Raw genomic sequence first — 15051 nt, forward strand, 5'->3', positions numbered from 1 at the left:
CTGGATTCTTTCAGAGGTGCTGGAGTCACAAGTTCCAGCAAACAGCACTTTAAGCAGATGAAGTCCTTTAGCCCTGTGACTTCAACAGGAGACTGCCACTCTTCCAGCCCTTGGAGATTTTCTTAGCAAAGATTGAGAGTACACACACAGTTCCTCTCTCCTGGTTCCTTGGCAAAAATAAAGAAGCAATGCAGGATTCCCCCAACAAACAGCACTCTGGCAGAAGGGGTAGGCAGTCCTTAGATCAGCAGGCTTCTTGTCCTTGGTTCAGGTTTCCTTGTCAGAAGTGATCTAAATTCTTGGTTCAGGGGTCCTTCTCTTATACCCCTTTTTGGCTTTGATCCCTTTGCCCATGCAGGGGAATTTCCCCCCATCTTGGGTTTGTTGTGGGTGTTGCCAGGCCGAAGCACCTGGCCTATTCACTGTGCAGGGCAGAGTCTTCAGCCGCCCAGCAGGAGCGGAGCCAGCATTGTCACTGGCAGGGGCAGGGCCATCAGTTGCCCGGCAGGAGGTGGGCCAGGAAAGTCCCAGGCAGGCACAGAGTCATCAGTCGCCTGGCAGGGGGGCGGAGCCATCATTGTATCAGGCAGGGCAGGCTATCAGGAGCTACTCTTCCCCTACTCTCAATGCAAATGCCCCACTCACCCCACACTGACTCATTCAGACCTCTGGAGCCACCCAGCTCCTGTCACACGCACACCAGAACCAGCAGAGACCGGTAGACAGTTAGACAAGAAAATAGCTACTTTCTAAAAGTGCTATTTTCAAACACAGAGTCCAAAAACCATCCACCCAAACGGATGCGTTATTAAACCCTGAGTTCAGGGATACCAAACTCGACATTGCACCATGCTCCCCGAGCCCGCTAGGATTATAGCATTAATAATCCTGGCAGCCCATTCTAACTGATGGAGAGCAGGTTACCTTACAATAGTGAAAAACGAATATGGCTGTAATTCACTATTAGGACATGCCAACCTTGTCAGGCTTGTCCTACCTTATGCTTACAATGCACCCTGCCCGTGGGCCTACCATAGGGGTGACTAACATGAAGTTAAGGGAAGGTTTAGGGACTGGCAAGTAGGTGTACTTGCGCAGTCTGCGTGACAGTACCAGACTGCACGTGGTCTAGCAATGGCAGACCTTCAGACATACTTTTACTAGGCCGCTCTTGTGGGTGGCACAACACGTGCTGCAGGCCCACTAGCAGCATTTGTATTTACAAGCCCTGGCACTCCTGGTCCACTCTACTAGGGACTGACAGTAAACCAAATAAGCCAAACATGGAATTCAATCAATACAGCAATTTCACATAGGGAGCACTTGCACTGTGGCACTGATCAGCAGTGGCACGGTGCCCAAAGCAATATACCAGCAAAACATCGTAAACAGAGGAGGCAACAGAAAAAATGGAGGAGAGACTCATGTCAATGATGCCAGGTCTAACAGGCGACATCTCAGAAGGCCCCAGCATGACTCGCAATTTACCAGTCTCTCATCAAGGGTGAGAGATTTGGAGAACTGGTCATGTAGAAATAATCTGTGGGTTTTGGGGGTCCCTGAGGGCACTGAAGGAGACAATCCTAGGGGATTTGTCTTTACCTGTTCCCAGATGCCTTCCCTACAATGAGCGAATGGGATATGAGCTGTTTGATTCAGAGGGTGCATTGTATTCCATTTAAGCGTCCCACAAGGGGGTGTCCTCTCGGTGCCCCTGGGCTATCCTTATCTAAGTTGGGTATTTATTCAGAGGCAGGAGATCTATTGAACATCCCCACCGAAGTCACCCATTAAGGCCTGCATTTGGAATTTTTCGTTTTGTGTTACTTTTGCCATCAAACTGTGGTGAGGTGTTGGAAGCTTCGGTAGCATATCCTGGCACTCCAGAAGCTTGGGGAGATCGTCTCTATTATGAAACCCGCAACTTTGCCGATCTGATTTTATGGTCAGACTTTTTTGTTACGATGGCCCAAAGGTTCAGGAGTTGCTAACAAAATGGCAGCCGGTGGGTGGAACTTGTGCTACTATGTGTTGTATGTCTAATCATGTTCCCCCTCCATTTGGTAGACCAGCCTCCAATATGGGTGGTTATTACTGGTACAGGGTTATGTCATGGTGGATGCTGTCGTACTGGAGGGGATTCTCTCCGAGGGTTTTGTGTGCACATCATGGTGGTTAAAAAAACAACAAAACAAAAAAACTTTAGTTCTTTCTTTCCTCTTCTCCTTATTTCTGTTCTTTCTTGGCGTGGGTATTCTATTATTTCTCGATTCTAGCTTTTGGGTACTCGAGGCGGGGAGATGTTCAGACCCAGGACTGACCTCAGCTATGAGATAAAATAGCTGGCTGGAGGCCTTGAGTACAGTGGTCCATGGTCCTTCTGGTAGGGCATAGCACCGGGATGGTTCGCCAGATGGGAACCTTGAGGTGTAGGTTGGAGATGGGACTTTCTGTTGGTATCTGGAGCTCGCAGTCTTGTTCTCAGCCTGAAGTGGTAGTTAAAGCAGAATGGTTAATGTTGAGAAAAATGGTTCATTGGAGAACAATGGTGATTACTGAATTGTGAAAATATATCCAGGGGGTGTTTTGGCAGATATGTGACCATTTATGGGGCAGCTCATTATTTTTGAATTACGGTGTTGATGGCTGGTGATAGTAGGAGTCTTGGCCAGCAACTACATATCCTCTCCTGGAATATTAATGGGCTTAAGTCATCACATAAGTGTAAGAACGTTCAAGAGGAAATAAACACCGTTAAGCCGCAAATCATCTGCCTCCAAGAGAAACATTTATCCCACACAGAAACCCTGTTGTTAGAGGATATTGGCTATAGAGTTTTGTGCACCTCTTATTTTACTTCTGCTCAGAGGGGTGTTACATTACTGGTTCGGGATAGTAACAGGGGGGTCCTGAGGCAAAAGGCCGACCTTGAGGGGCTTTTGCTCCTCATTATTACCCAGAAGGACAGTCCGAGTGAAGACTGCTCTTTAATGTGGATTATATCTGCTCCATGAACTTGCATCTGCATGAGTTTCTTGAGATTAATGGCTGCTCAGCAGCTCCCACCATTGTCTGGGATGACCGTAAAGGCTTCTGTAGACGGCATACACTCCTGTTTTCTGCTTATCAGCGGAGGCTGGCAATGGTAGAGGAGTCTGAGACCCGTCGCACTCTTAACATTCTAGAGGTTAACTTGGGACGTAGTGCAATTGCTAGGGATGGGCCTCAGACGGGGAACATCCTATACCACGAAGTCTAAACAACGACTTACGTTTTCCACGATGTCTTAACAACGAACCACGACGAACAACGAAGACTGGAACCATGAAGTCTGGAACTACGAAGACTAGAACCACGAAGTCCGTGAAGAATGTTAGGTACGTCATCTTCTTTCCACACTCATTCACCTCGACTAGAACAACGATATCCGGGAGGAATGTTTAGGCACGTCCCATTCACCTTTCCTGCATTTTGATTGGCCAGTGACGTAGTATAACGTCACTCATCTCCGTCCCCCAACTCGTATCTATTAAACTTTATTGAATCTGCAAATGGTAGCACGTCGTGGGAATAGCGTTTCATGGAATTAACTGGCATATCAGGTACGTTTAAAAAAATGGAATAAATGTAATAGCTAGTTATTAATTTAAATTTACAGTCGTTATTTTAATGAAAAAATATATTATTTTTATTTGTTTAGTAATTTGAGACGGGATGTAGGGTTTAAGGGGCTAACTCGTTTTCTGTATTTTGAAGTATGGCTTTTCAATCTCAAAAAAGCTTATTTACGCATACCTCACTTTAAAAAAAATGGTTTAATTGTGCTTCACTCTGCTTTATTGTTTACTCAGAATAAATAACACAGCTCGTAACGTATTTATTTTAAATAACAAAATGGCATTATTAGGGAATGTGCATTTTAAGCTAATTATTTTCGTTGTTTAGGAAGTAGTTGTTAAAAAGTTGTTGTTAAATACAGTTCGTGGTTTAGCTTTCGTTATTGAGGAAGTCATGGTTTAGGCAGTAGTTGTTAGGTCATACATTGGCCTCAGACAGAAGCTCTGGTGGAATGGTTGATAGCTCATCTGGCATCACTTAGGAAGCGTATCTGGGATTGGGCAGTTAAAAACTGTTGTGCTAGGCAAATGTTAAGCTTTTTGAGAACAGTGAAGAGATGATACAGCTGCTTGCCTTCAGAGTGAAGGATAGCTCCAGCCTTAACACCATCCAGCAGATAAGGAGTGAAGAAGGGGGGGATCATTGAAGATCCGGCTGCTATTAGAGAAGTCTTCCTGCAGTTCAATTGGGATCTCTGTTGTAAGGATTGTTTTCCCTTGGCCAAAGCTATTTATCTATTTGTTGGGCGGTATTTCCATTGTATGCAGAGTTACATCCAGCAGGCTACTTGAACGAACCTGTAACCAGTTACGCAGTTGAAATTGCTATTAGTTCTCTTGCTAAGGGTAAGGTTTCAGGTACAGACGAGATTCCTTTAGCATTTTATGCTGCTTTATCACACATTCTGGCCCCAGTTCTCCAGGATAAGTTTAATTCCATCACTGTGTCCAGTCAGGTCCTGGGGTGAGACCAAACGTGTTATCTTCCCGAAAAAAGGGAAAGGCCCTACTCTCTGTGGCTCATATTGCCCAATCTCCCTAATCAATGCTAACTCACAGATCTACACCTGTATTCTGGCCAATCGGTTATCAGGGGTCATCGTGCATTTGGTTGATCCAAACCAGCATGGCTTTATCCCGGGACGCGATACAACTACACACGCCCATACAATAACTGCCCCGGAGACCGCCTCTGTTGCTGAAGGGCCCCGTTGACATGATTATGCTAGAAGCAGAGAAGGCCTTTGACCTGGTCTCCAAGTGTTTCTCTGGGCTGTGTCTCGGCCTTCATCTCCAGAGTTCTTAAACTTTACGCCAGTCTGACAGCAAGGATCAGATGTTCAGTATCTTTTTCTTATCCCATTTTTATTACCTGTGGCTCCAGGCAGGGGTGTCTTCATTCTCCTCTGCTATGTGCATTATACATCCAGCCATCTATTAAACTGCCTAAACTGGCTGAGGATATCCAGCCTTTGAGAACATATAGGCTCAAGGTTAAGGTCCTAGCACATTCAGACGATGTGGCAGTTTTAATTCTAAACCCGGCTAGGGCCTTACTGGCAGTCGAGGAGAGGTTGCTCACTCTTTTTATGAAGTCTCAGACTATAAGCTGTCTAACCTCACTCCCTCCACTCTGGATGAGAGATGGGTACAGTCAGCTGTCTATCTGGGGATAGAGCTATCAGTTTATATCGTGGAAATTGTCCAAAATATCTTTGGAAAATTATATCAAGATACAGCTCATATGTTTACCAAGTGGAATCGTATTCATCTGAGTGTGATCGGTAAGTGCGATCTTATCATAATGATCATCCTTCTGAGGTACCTGTATCTTTTCCTTTGTATTCCTCTTTTTCTCCCTGTGGCCTTTTTTGATAACATAATGTGAGGTCCCTCCTGAAGAAACTTTCCGCCGACCCAGCAGAACCAAAGACCTACTTGAGGGAAATCAAAAATCCCATCTCAGGGGTTTGCACTAACACCTGATCCTTTAAAGCAGCATGAAAAAGTTGGCACAGAATCTGTAATCAAGAGAAACATATTTATTAAATTACAACAAGTGAGGCCATGTCACACAGAAGCCGCAGCACTCTGTATGAGATGGTCTGAGGACTGAAGGCCACAGTATCTCTTATATACCCTCACAGGGGCTAAAAAAGGGCAGTACAAGTGCACATAAGAAGAGTTACACACATAGATGGTCATACAGAAAATGCACAGTCGACTAGTAGGAGGAGCTAACAGTTTTGCCAATGCTAGCAAGCACATCCTGACAGTTACAGAATATTAGCAGCTGCAAGCACAACTGAGCATGTGCAAAGTAGGAGGAAGAGGCTAAATATACCGAGCAGAGAACAGCAAGATAGGACTGAGTACATGGTGAGCACATGGCCATCTAAAATGGCTGCCAAATACAAAATGGATTCCATAGAAAGACAAGATAGTCTCTAAATACAGGATGTCTTCTGCTAATGCTTAATCTAATCGCTGCTAAATTACGACAGACGACCCTTTCAGCATTAGCTGAAGACATTCCCATGATCCAGTAAGAACATAGAAAATATTTGTACATTCAATTTCACAATTTATCAATATCCTAATTTATTGCTAGGGGAGCATTTTCCAGTCTAAACATTTCACTAAGGGTATCAGCAGAAATCCAAGAAAAACGGGCATTGGATCATAATAAACATACAGACAGTAGGAGAAAGCAATGGCCACTATTATAAACAGAATTATCATTTTTCTTGGCCTAAGCTAAAGCAAATCCTAAAATCATCTAGTAGACATTTTCAGGGCTCCTATGCATTTCAGTGACTATTCATTTTAAATTTCAGAATAGCTAACAGCTCATATCTAATAAAAACATTTTCCAATTGACTGTTACATTTTCCTTTTATGAGGGCTAGAACATCAAGCATATCTGGGACCAGGAGGACCACACAGGGCCATAGGAATTAGGACCAAGAGCTGCAAAGGACTGCTCTTCAAAAATGGGACAACTAAAGGGATACATTATTAACAAAAAGAGGAAGTCCTTGGGGAAATTGAAGCCGTTGTACAACCAACCAGAGGGGGAGTCTTCTCCCTGTGTCCGTTTGAGCCTCACAGGCAGGCTCTTTGTTGTTTCCACGGTGGAGCTGCACAACTCGCAACTCAAGAATCACAGTCCAGTTTCAAGGAAAAAAAGTCTCTTCTTTCAGGATAGGGCAGTCACCCAACAGGCAAATGCTCTTAGCGATCCTGTCCAGTGTCTCAAACAGTGCACCACTTTTCTTCACTTCAATCTAACAGGCACCAGAGACACAGCACTTGAACCCTAATCTCAAGTCCTTCCCTATCTCCTATATTGCTCTGCTGGCGCACTGCTCATTCGTTGGGGCTACACATTTCCATCCAGTGTACCCAGGTATCTCTTGACCAACAAACAAAGGTGCAAACTTGTATTCACTTTAGGACCAGAAATCAGAGGCCTCATTCTAGGATCTCTGAAGCAACCCTTGTTTCAGAAGGGGTCACCTCAAGCAAAACCTCCTTGCCATTCTGGTCGGTCTGTGACTCTCAGCTGGGCATGATCCACGATTTCTCCTTTCTGATTTGTGACCCCGTCTTTCGCTCAAAACAGTGGCAGGGGTACACACTTAATCACAGGGCTTCCGCCTTCACTGAGGTCCTAGTTGCCAGCAATGCCTGTGCTGGTTACCTTCACTTTGGTTTCAAGCTGCACTGGTGCTGACGCTGACTCCCCAGGCTGAATCTGATGTCCGGGCCCCTCTGGTAGTGGTTTGTACAGCAGCAAATATCTATTGGTGGACAGAACAAATTGTCTTTAGACAAGGCACAGAAACAGTCTATCAACAGAGTGTTAGAAAATACTTCCTAGTCTTGGGATGCCCCATATATTAGCAAGGCACCCAAGAACCACTTCCATCTATCTATGTGAAAGTAAAGAAAAACACAGGCTGGACCTATTGGCAAGTATACAAAAAACAATTCATTGCAGGGGATTTGCAAGCAGGTGGCCTGCAATCTTCAAAGGAGTGGCCATACACCATGGGACTATAGTGATCTAAAACAAAATACTGTCATTGTCATAGAGTACAAAGACAAAAGGTAGTAGGTAAAACAGCACCTCTAGCCTCTTCAATTGGGGTTCCATGTCAGAGCATACCCTCTACCATCTAAAGGAAAACAGCTACATACAAATTCTGTTTGAGTGGATGTTTTCACACATAGTGACATTGTCTAAGGGGGTAAACACACTTTCCTCAATTATTAAGTGCAGGTGTTCCTAAATTCCTTATCTAGAACACCTCAAAAAGAGAAATCACATAATACAGATTATCAGGGACATGTAGACTAATTGTGCGTCAGGTGGACTATACAATACAAAAGCTAATAGCAATGTAGAAACAACAGACAAGAACTAGAGTCCTGGTATTTCTATGATTAGGACACATCTGATCCCACCAAAAATTAAAGCAGCAGGGAAAAAGAACTAAAACCAAATTAGAATAGGCATTTGAATTTGTCATACTAAATACTCGTGAAAGTATCTCCTATTGAGGTGGACAACTTATCTTACTATAATCTATCACTACCCTAACGGTCAGACTAGAAAACATCAGAGTAGGCCTGAAGAAAAATTTTGAAAACCAGTTTGGTCATACAAAAGGGAATTACACATATTATAGAGGAACCTGATACATCACTGTAGTCTAGAAATGTAAACCTCTAAATGGTGAAAGAAAAACGAAAAAGAAAATAGGACTAGAACACAGCTAAAATCCCCAAAAACTAGGCACAATGTGACATCAATCAGGGGAGAAGCAGCAAAAGAAAAATCTATAGGAAGGACAAAAAATGACTTGGGTGACAATCAAGTTTGTGACATAATGCCAAGAGCATGGGTGATACAAAAAAGTCAAAAATAGTACACATATTATAACTCTACCGCTGGCCACTACACCATCTACGGTAATCTCAGCTAGTGATCCCATTCCTTCCTTTCTCTGGGAAAATGAAACCTGGTTTCCTTTTAAGACAGAACGTTATTTAACTAATACTATATAGAAATTAGGTCACCTTGCATAAGAGTCACAGATCTATAATTGCTTCCTTAGGTCCAATCAAGGAAATATAAATGTGAGGCTGCCTTTTCCTTAAGGGAAAAGAGCAGTAACGTGAGTAAAGGTGACACACTTTGCTGTATATATTATAACCACATAGGCATGCACTTGGTGAAGTGCTGTCTGTTCTTGCTCACAATATAACAATATCATATATCATAATTTAGTATCAGCAAGTTTTACCACTTAACAAGTTTTAACCACTGTTGCTCAAAGGATATACATAGTCATGTCATCCCTTCACAACACAGCAAAACTTACAAAAGCACCAACATGGATCACAAACATACATAATATAGGACATTTCATGCCAAGCCATCAGATATACTTTGCTGTATACCTAAGCACAGAAAAACACAATAGCATGCAACACCATTTCATGCACTTTCTGCACAATAAACACTCCAATAACATAAAAAAAAACACATTTGGGCCCATTTTAATTTTGTCAGACTTATACCTAAATAACACCTTCTTTTAATCCATCCTCACCCTTTTGACAGCAGATCAAGCAGTCAGTGAAGATCAGCTTGTCAAATATAACTTACTGTGTCGCGTCAGACACACAGGAAAAGCAGGGAAAATTCATGGAAGAAATGCAAAAAACATGAAAATGCACAGATAATTAATTTCAAAGAAGTCATAAAAACACATCTTTGTTTCATCATACAGCCAATACTTCACATAACACGCAAAATCTCAAGTGGAACCACCCAGCTTTTGTAAATGTACAAAATATCTTAAGCAATAACTCTTTCACAGCCTCTGCGTGTCCCTTACACCAACCCCCCAGTTTAGGCCCTGCTGTTTATAAAAAGCCGTGTCAGGAATGCACTCTTCAAATGTCAACGTGAATGGCTCCTTTGCGTGACGCTTTTCCAAGCAATCATTTCACCATTTGTTGTCACATACTCCTAAGCCCCCACCACACTGACTTAAAGGTCAAAATCTGGCTGGAGCACCAAGCTTTCTTGTAACCTCCCTGGGAAACTGACAAAGACAATAAGTCTCTGCAAGTCTGTGCAATAATCAACCCTATTTAAAAAAGACATTTTAAATATATTACTTCTTTTAGAGAACTACAATTTATTTATTCTCAGAGCATTAACACATTTACTGTGAATAATTCATGGAACATAACAACACACCATACCAGCTTCATAATAAATGTGTGTCACTATCCCATGCAATATTGTATCAACCTTAAATAAATAAATGGCTCAGTAGGCCCCGCTGAAATCAAAACTTTCAACCCTGATATTAAACATAAGCCTCTGCGCTGGGCACATTAACTCACTAAGCTATGAAAAAGCAAACGTGCACATTGGTATTATACTTGAATGTATGCATTCACTGAAGCCTAAGGCATTATAAAACTAGTTTAAATGGCAAGAAAGCCTTTTAAAATGGTCTATTTAACTCAATATCGTTTTTGCAATTTGAGGTACTTAAAAATAAATAACCTATAATTGTGTTACATATTAATCATCCTCAAAATGTTCTTTAGAGATTGCAGAAATCGGACTTAGACATATCTCATGTAAATCTTTAAAAAAAAAAAATGACTTCTTACGCCTGCGCCAAGTGAAGGTCCCATACATAAATGTCCTCATTATGCAGTACTGCACAACTTAAATTAAATTATAATGCTAGGAGGTCACAGTATGAGTATTAAGCTTTATGAATACCAAAAAACGATTTTAAAAAGCACTTATTTTTTTTTCAAAATTTTTTTTATGTCATAATTCAAAATTACTCTCCATATTTCGTTTTTGTAATAATCCTATATTTAAAACCAAGCTGCATCCCTATCATAAATCTGCCCCTTGCTTATGTTTTTAGAGCAACTATTCAAAAGCCTAAGTACATAAGCTCAATTTTAAATATACGACAACTTCGCGCCACTTTTGTTTGAAAAGGACAATGATTTTAGCAACAGAGCCAGACATGTGCTGACGAGAAAAATGCTAAAAGAGAAGGAAAACCGAAATTGAAATGTCTGTCTGTGATACAAATAATTAACCTTATTTTTGTAAACCTTGCTTCCAAAATAACACTCTGAGATGCAAAGTTGCACGTTTAACTAAGGAAGAAGTCCTGGCTAAATAAACGAGGCCTGCGAAAATAACAGCTGTGCCCTTGACGGCAGGCCCTACCCAGTGTTAAATTTCCTGGAGGCAGCCTTACTAAAAACAGACATTCCAAGCTTTGAAATGCGTGTTTAAGAATACATATTTTAAGTTCAGAAAAACTCACTCCAGCTAAACTGTTTTGCCTGTAAGCATCTTAATGCAATGTATATTAAGTAAGCACGCTATGAGTGTGTTGTCTACAAAAACACACAATTTCATTTTTCTGCTATAGGCCTTTAATATTCCTAGTGAATAAGAATTTTAAGTTTATCCCTTAAACATTTAACAATTGTACATGTGCGCTATTCCTTACCCTATAACTTTAAGGAGAAACATATAGTTATGTTTAGCACATCACATAGGTCATTCCTGAATTTCTATCGAATTTTTCCCTAATATTAATTAATCTAACATTATGTTTAACAGACTGAAAACATCAAAAATAACCACAAAAATACATATGAGCTCAGTTCAGACATAAACAGAAAGGGGTAAAACAGAAAAGACACACAATACAGCGCGCTTTAGCCATGTTTCGGAAATAGCGACGACGCAATGTACAAGCAAAAGTTACATGAATGGGAAAAAAACCACAAACCAGCTAGACATTTAAACACACCTTTTAAACCATGGGTCAACACTAAAGCCAGAAACAAAAGACAGCCCGCAGACTGCATCCAAACCACCTATGTAAATTCCAGTTGTAAGTCATATTTACAAGGAGAAACCCTATTCTCAACAGTATTCTAAAAACTGAAGTAGAAATACTTTCAATTCACTAATTCAGGCTGGCAGAACACCAAAAACCGCTCTGCATATCTTCATACATAAAATTGCACAGAACAAAGGATCCTCATGTGTATTATGGGCATATTTAAATTCTCTGGGGAAAAATTTCACCAAGGAAGAAATATGTTTTCATACCTAAAACCTATTTTAAGTTTTCCCTCTAGGGGAAGCCGGCTAATTCAATTCATATCTCACTATGGTACCTCTCATAAAACTACACATTTTACATGTGAGTTTGGAACAGGCATGCAAACAAACATAATGCAAAATATGCATTATCATAATCTAAAATGGCACTTAATCATTGCGCCGCTCATAACCATAAATGGAGAAACATCTCCACATTACCTGCCTACATGTGTTGCAACGCACATATCACATAATCCATATCATAAATATGATCGATCATCCATACATATCCATATCCATATCCATAAGCCACAGCAAGCGTATCCTAAAACTGCCTTGCGAGTCACTGGCTACCATAAGCTCACAGTAATTACCATACAATGGTTCTTACCAAGCACGAGCGTCCAGGTTCTATCTGCCAAGTTTTGAATGACCTAACAGTCTTTTCCTTTGAAATACTCACGCCAAATATGTTCTCAGTCAGGGGTGCCATCATATGGAGGATCAAAAATCAGTAAGATCAGAAGTAGACTGGGCTACAGAGACTAAGAACCCCCAGAATTGGTACCTCCTTTTAGAGAATCCTGCCTTGTCTTCCTCAGTAAACTTCTGTCTCCTGACCGCTCCTTCAGATAGTCACCGCTCTGATGAGCCCCAAGTTGGCGCGCCAAATGAGGGAAATCAAAAATCCCATCTCAGGGGTTTGCACTAACACCTGATCCTTTAAAGCAGCATGAAAAAGTTGGCACAGAATCTGTAATCAAGAGAAACATATTTATTAAATTACAACAAGTGAGGCCATGTCACACAGAAGCCGCAGCACTCTGTATGAGATGGTCTGAGGACTGAAGGCCACAGTATCTCTTATATACCCTCACAGGGGCTAAAAAAGGGCAGTACAAGTGCACATAAGAAGAGTTACACACATAGATGGTCATACAGAAAATGCACAGTCGACTAGTAGGAGGAGCTAACAGTTTTGCCAATGCTAGCAAGCACATCCTGACAGTTACAGAATATTAGCAGCTGCAAGCACAACTGAGCATGTGCAAAGTAGGAGGAAGAGGCTAAATATACCGAGCAGAGAACAGCAAGATAGGACTGAGTACATGGTGAGCACATGGCCATCTAAAATGGCTGCCAAATACAAAATGGATTCCATAGAAAGACAAGATAGTCTCTAAATACAGGATGTCTTCTGCTAATGCTTAATCTAATCGCTGCTAAATTACGACATACTGACCCATCTCCCTGCTCCCCATTCCAGCAAAGGTTCTCAAGAAGGCAATCAACCAGCAACTCACCAAACCCCTTGAGCACTGCAACCTCATGGACCCCTTTCAATCATGATTCGGAGCCAACAACAGCACCAAGACAGCCCTGATCACAGCAACTGATGACATCAGAGCTCTCCTGGACTGTGGCGAAACAGCAGCCCTCATTCTCATGGGCTTGTCAATCGCCTTCAACACTGTTTCCCATAACATCTTGATCAACACACTCCACCACATTGGAATCCAGGGAGACGCCCTCAAATGGATCACCTCACCGGAAGATGCCAGAGAATCTGTCTCCCTTTGTTCACCTCAGAACCCAAGAAGATTATCTGCTGCATCCCCCTAGGTTCGTCCCTCAGCCCCTCCCTCTTCAACATAACCCCCGTGGCCAACACGGTCAGATCGACGACAACCAGCTCATCTTTTCACGGTGTGAAGACCTCTTCGCTACCATAGCAAACTTCCACAGATGCATGATGAACATTGCAGAGTGGATGTGAGACAACTGTCTCAAACTCAAAATGGGCAAGACGGAAGTACTCATCTTTGTGAACAACAACTTGTAATGGAATGATGCAAGGTGGCCTGCTGAACTTGGCCCTTTCTCCGCCCCGACAGACCACACCTACAACCTCCCCATAACCCTGGGCAGAAAGTTATCCATGAAGAAACAGGTAAATGCAGTCTCATCCGCATGCTTCCACACCCTACGCATACTCCGAAAGATCTTCAGGTGGCTCCAAGTCAACACAAGAAGGACCGTCATGCAGCCCTTCGTCGCCAGCAGACTGGACTACAGGAACACACTCTATGTAGCAATGATCACATGCTCCTGAAGAGACTACAGACAATACAAAACTCAGCTGCAAGACTCATACTTGACCTCCCTTGACGGACCTACATCACATCCCACCTTACAACGCTACACTGGCTCCCGATCCAGAAGAGATGACAGTTCAAGATGTTGACCCACTCATACAAGTCCGTGCACAACAAGGGACAAACGCATGTCAACAAACTCATGACTTTCCACCAACCAACCAGACACCTACAATTCGCCTCCATCTACCTCGCAGACAGCCCTTGAATCTGCAGAGTCAACAGTGGAGGACCTTCCTTCTCGCACCTGGTGACCAAAGCCTAGAATAAACTTCCTCTTCACCTCAGGACTGCCCCAAAGCTCCAGCAATTCAGGAAAGGACGCAAGACTTGGCTGTTCATATTAAAAGATTACTATGAAGCAGCTAGCATACCCAGTGCCTCGAGACCCTCACGGGTGATTTGGTGTGCTTTACAAATGTTGATTGATGGTTGAAAGTTCTCATAGCAGAAGTTTATTTGGTGTTACAGGAAGCCTCGCTGTAAAATAAAGTTTTCTCCAGCAGTCTAAGGAGTACTGTGGGGTCTCTCTCCTGACCTTGCGGTTTTTATTATCTTTCCTCATTCTTCTCCCGGCTCTGTTTGGTTTTGGGCCGGGGAACATGGGAGCAGGGTCATATGTTTTGTGACTATTTGCCATTAGGGTAATTGATTGTTCTTAGTTTTCGCATAGTGGACATAGTGTACTTCAAAAGAACCTGGTTTAACACCTTAATGGTTTTCCATTTCTCAGACAAATATTTGAAAACACAACCATGATTAATCATTTTGCTTATCTAGAATATTATCCTAATTTACCCTCTTGCTTTCATGATAGTTTTCGGGAGAGTTGGGATAAGGCTAAACGTATTATCGGTCAATTATTCGTGGGGAATGTTTTCGTCTCTTTCGAGAACCTGCTTTACCTACCTCGTATTGGCTTTTTCGGTATCTGTAAATACAACACTTCATTCACTGTTTTAAGAAAAACCAGATTAGCCATTTCGACAACCCCCTTCTGGAGTTGGTAATGAAAGCACCAGGAAGGAGAAATTTTGGCTTGGCTTACAAGCATATTTACCTTTTCTCATGGGTTCAAGCATCTGATTCTTTTCAGCTG

The 15051-nt window shown here is 42.2% G+C and overlaps 1 protein-coding gene across 1 annotated transcript in view; it reads left to right on the plus strand.

Moving 5' to 3' along the window:
* Nucleotides 1-15051, plus strand: part of LTBP1 (latent transforming growth factor beta binding protein 1) — a 1223697-nt gene that overhangs the window by 126564 nt on the left and 1082082 nt on the right. The gene's annotated exons all lie outside the window — the stretch shown is intronic.

The sequence above is a fragment of the Lissotriton helveticus genome, chromosome 6 (genome assembly GCF_964261635.1).
Source record: "Lissotriton helveticus chromosome 6, aLisHel1.1, whole genome shotgun sequence".
Lineage (NCBI taxonomy): Eukaryota > Metazoa > Chordata > Amphibia > Caudata > Salamandridae > Lissotriton > Lissotriton helveticus.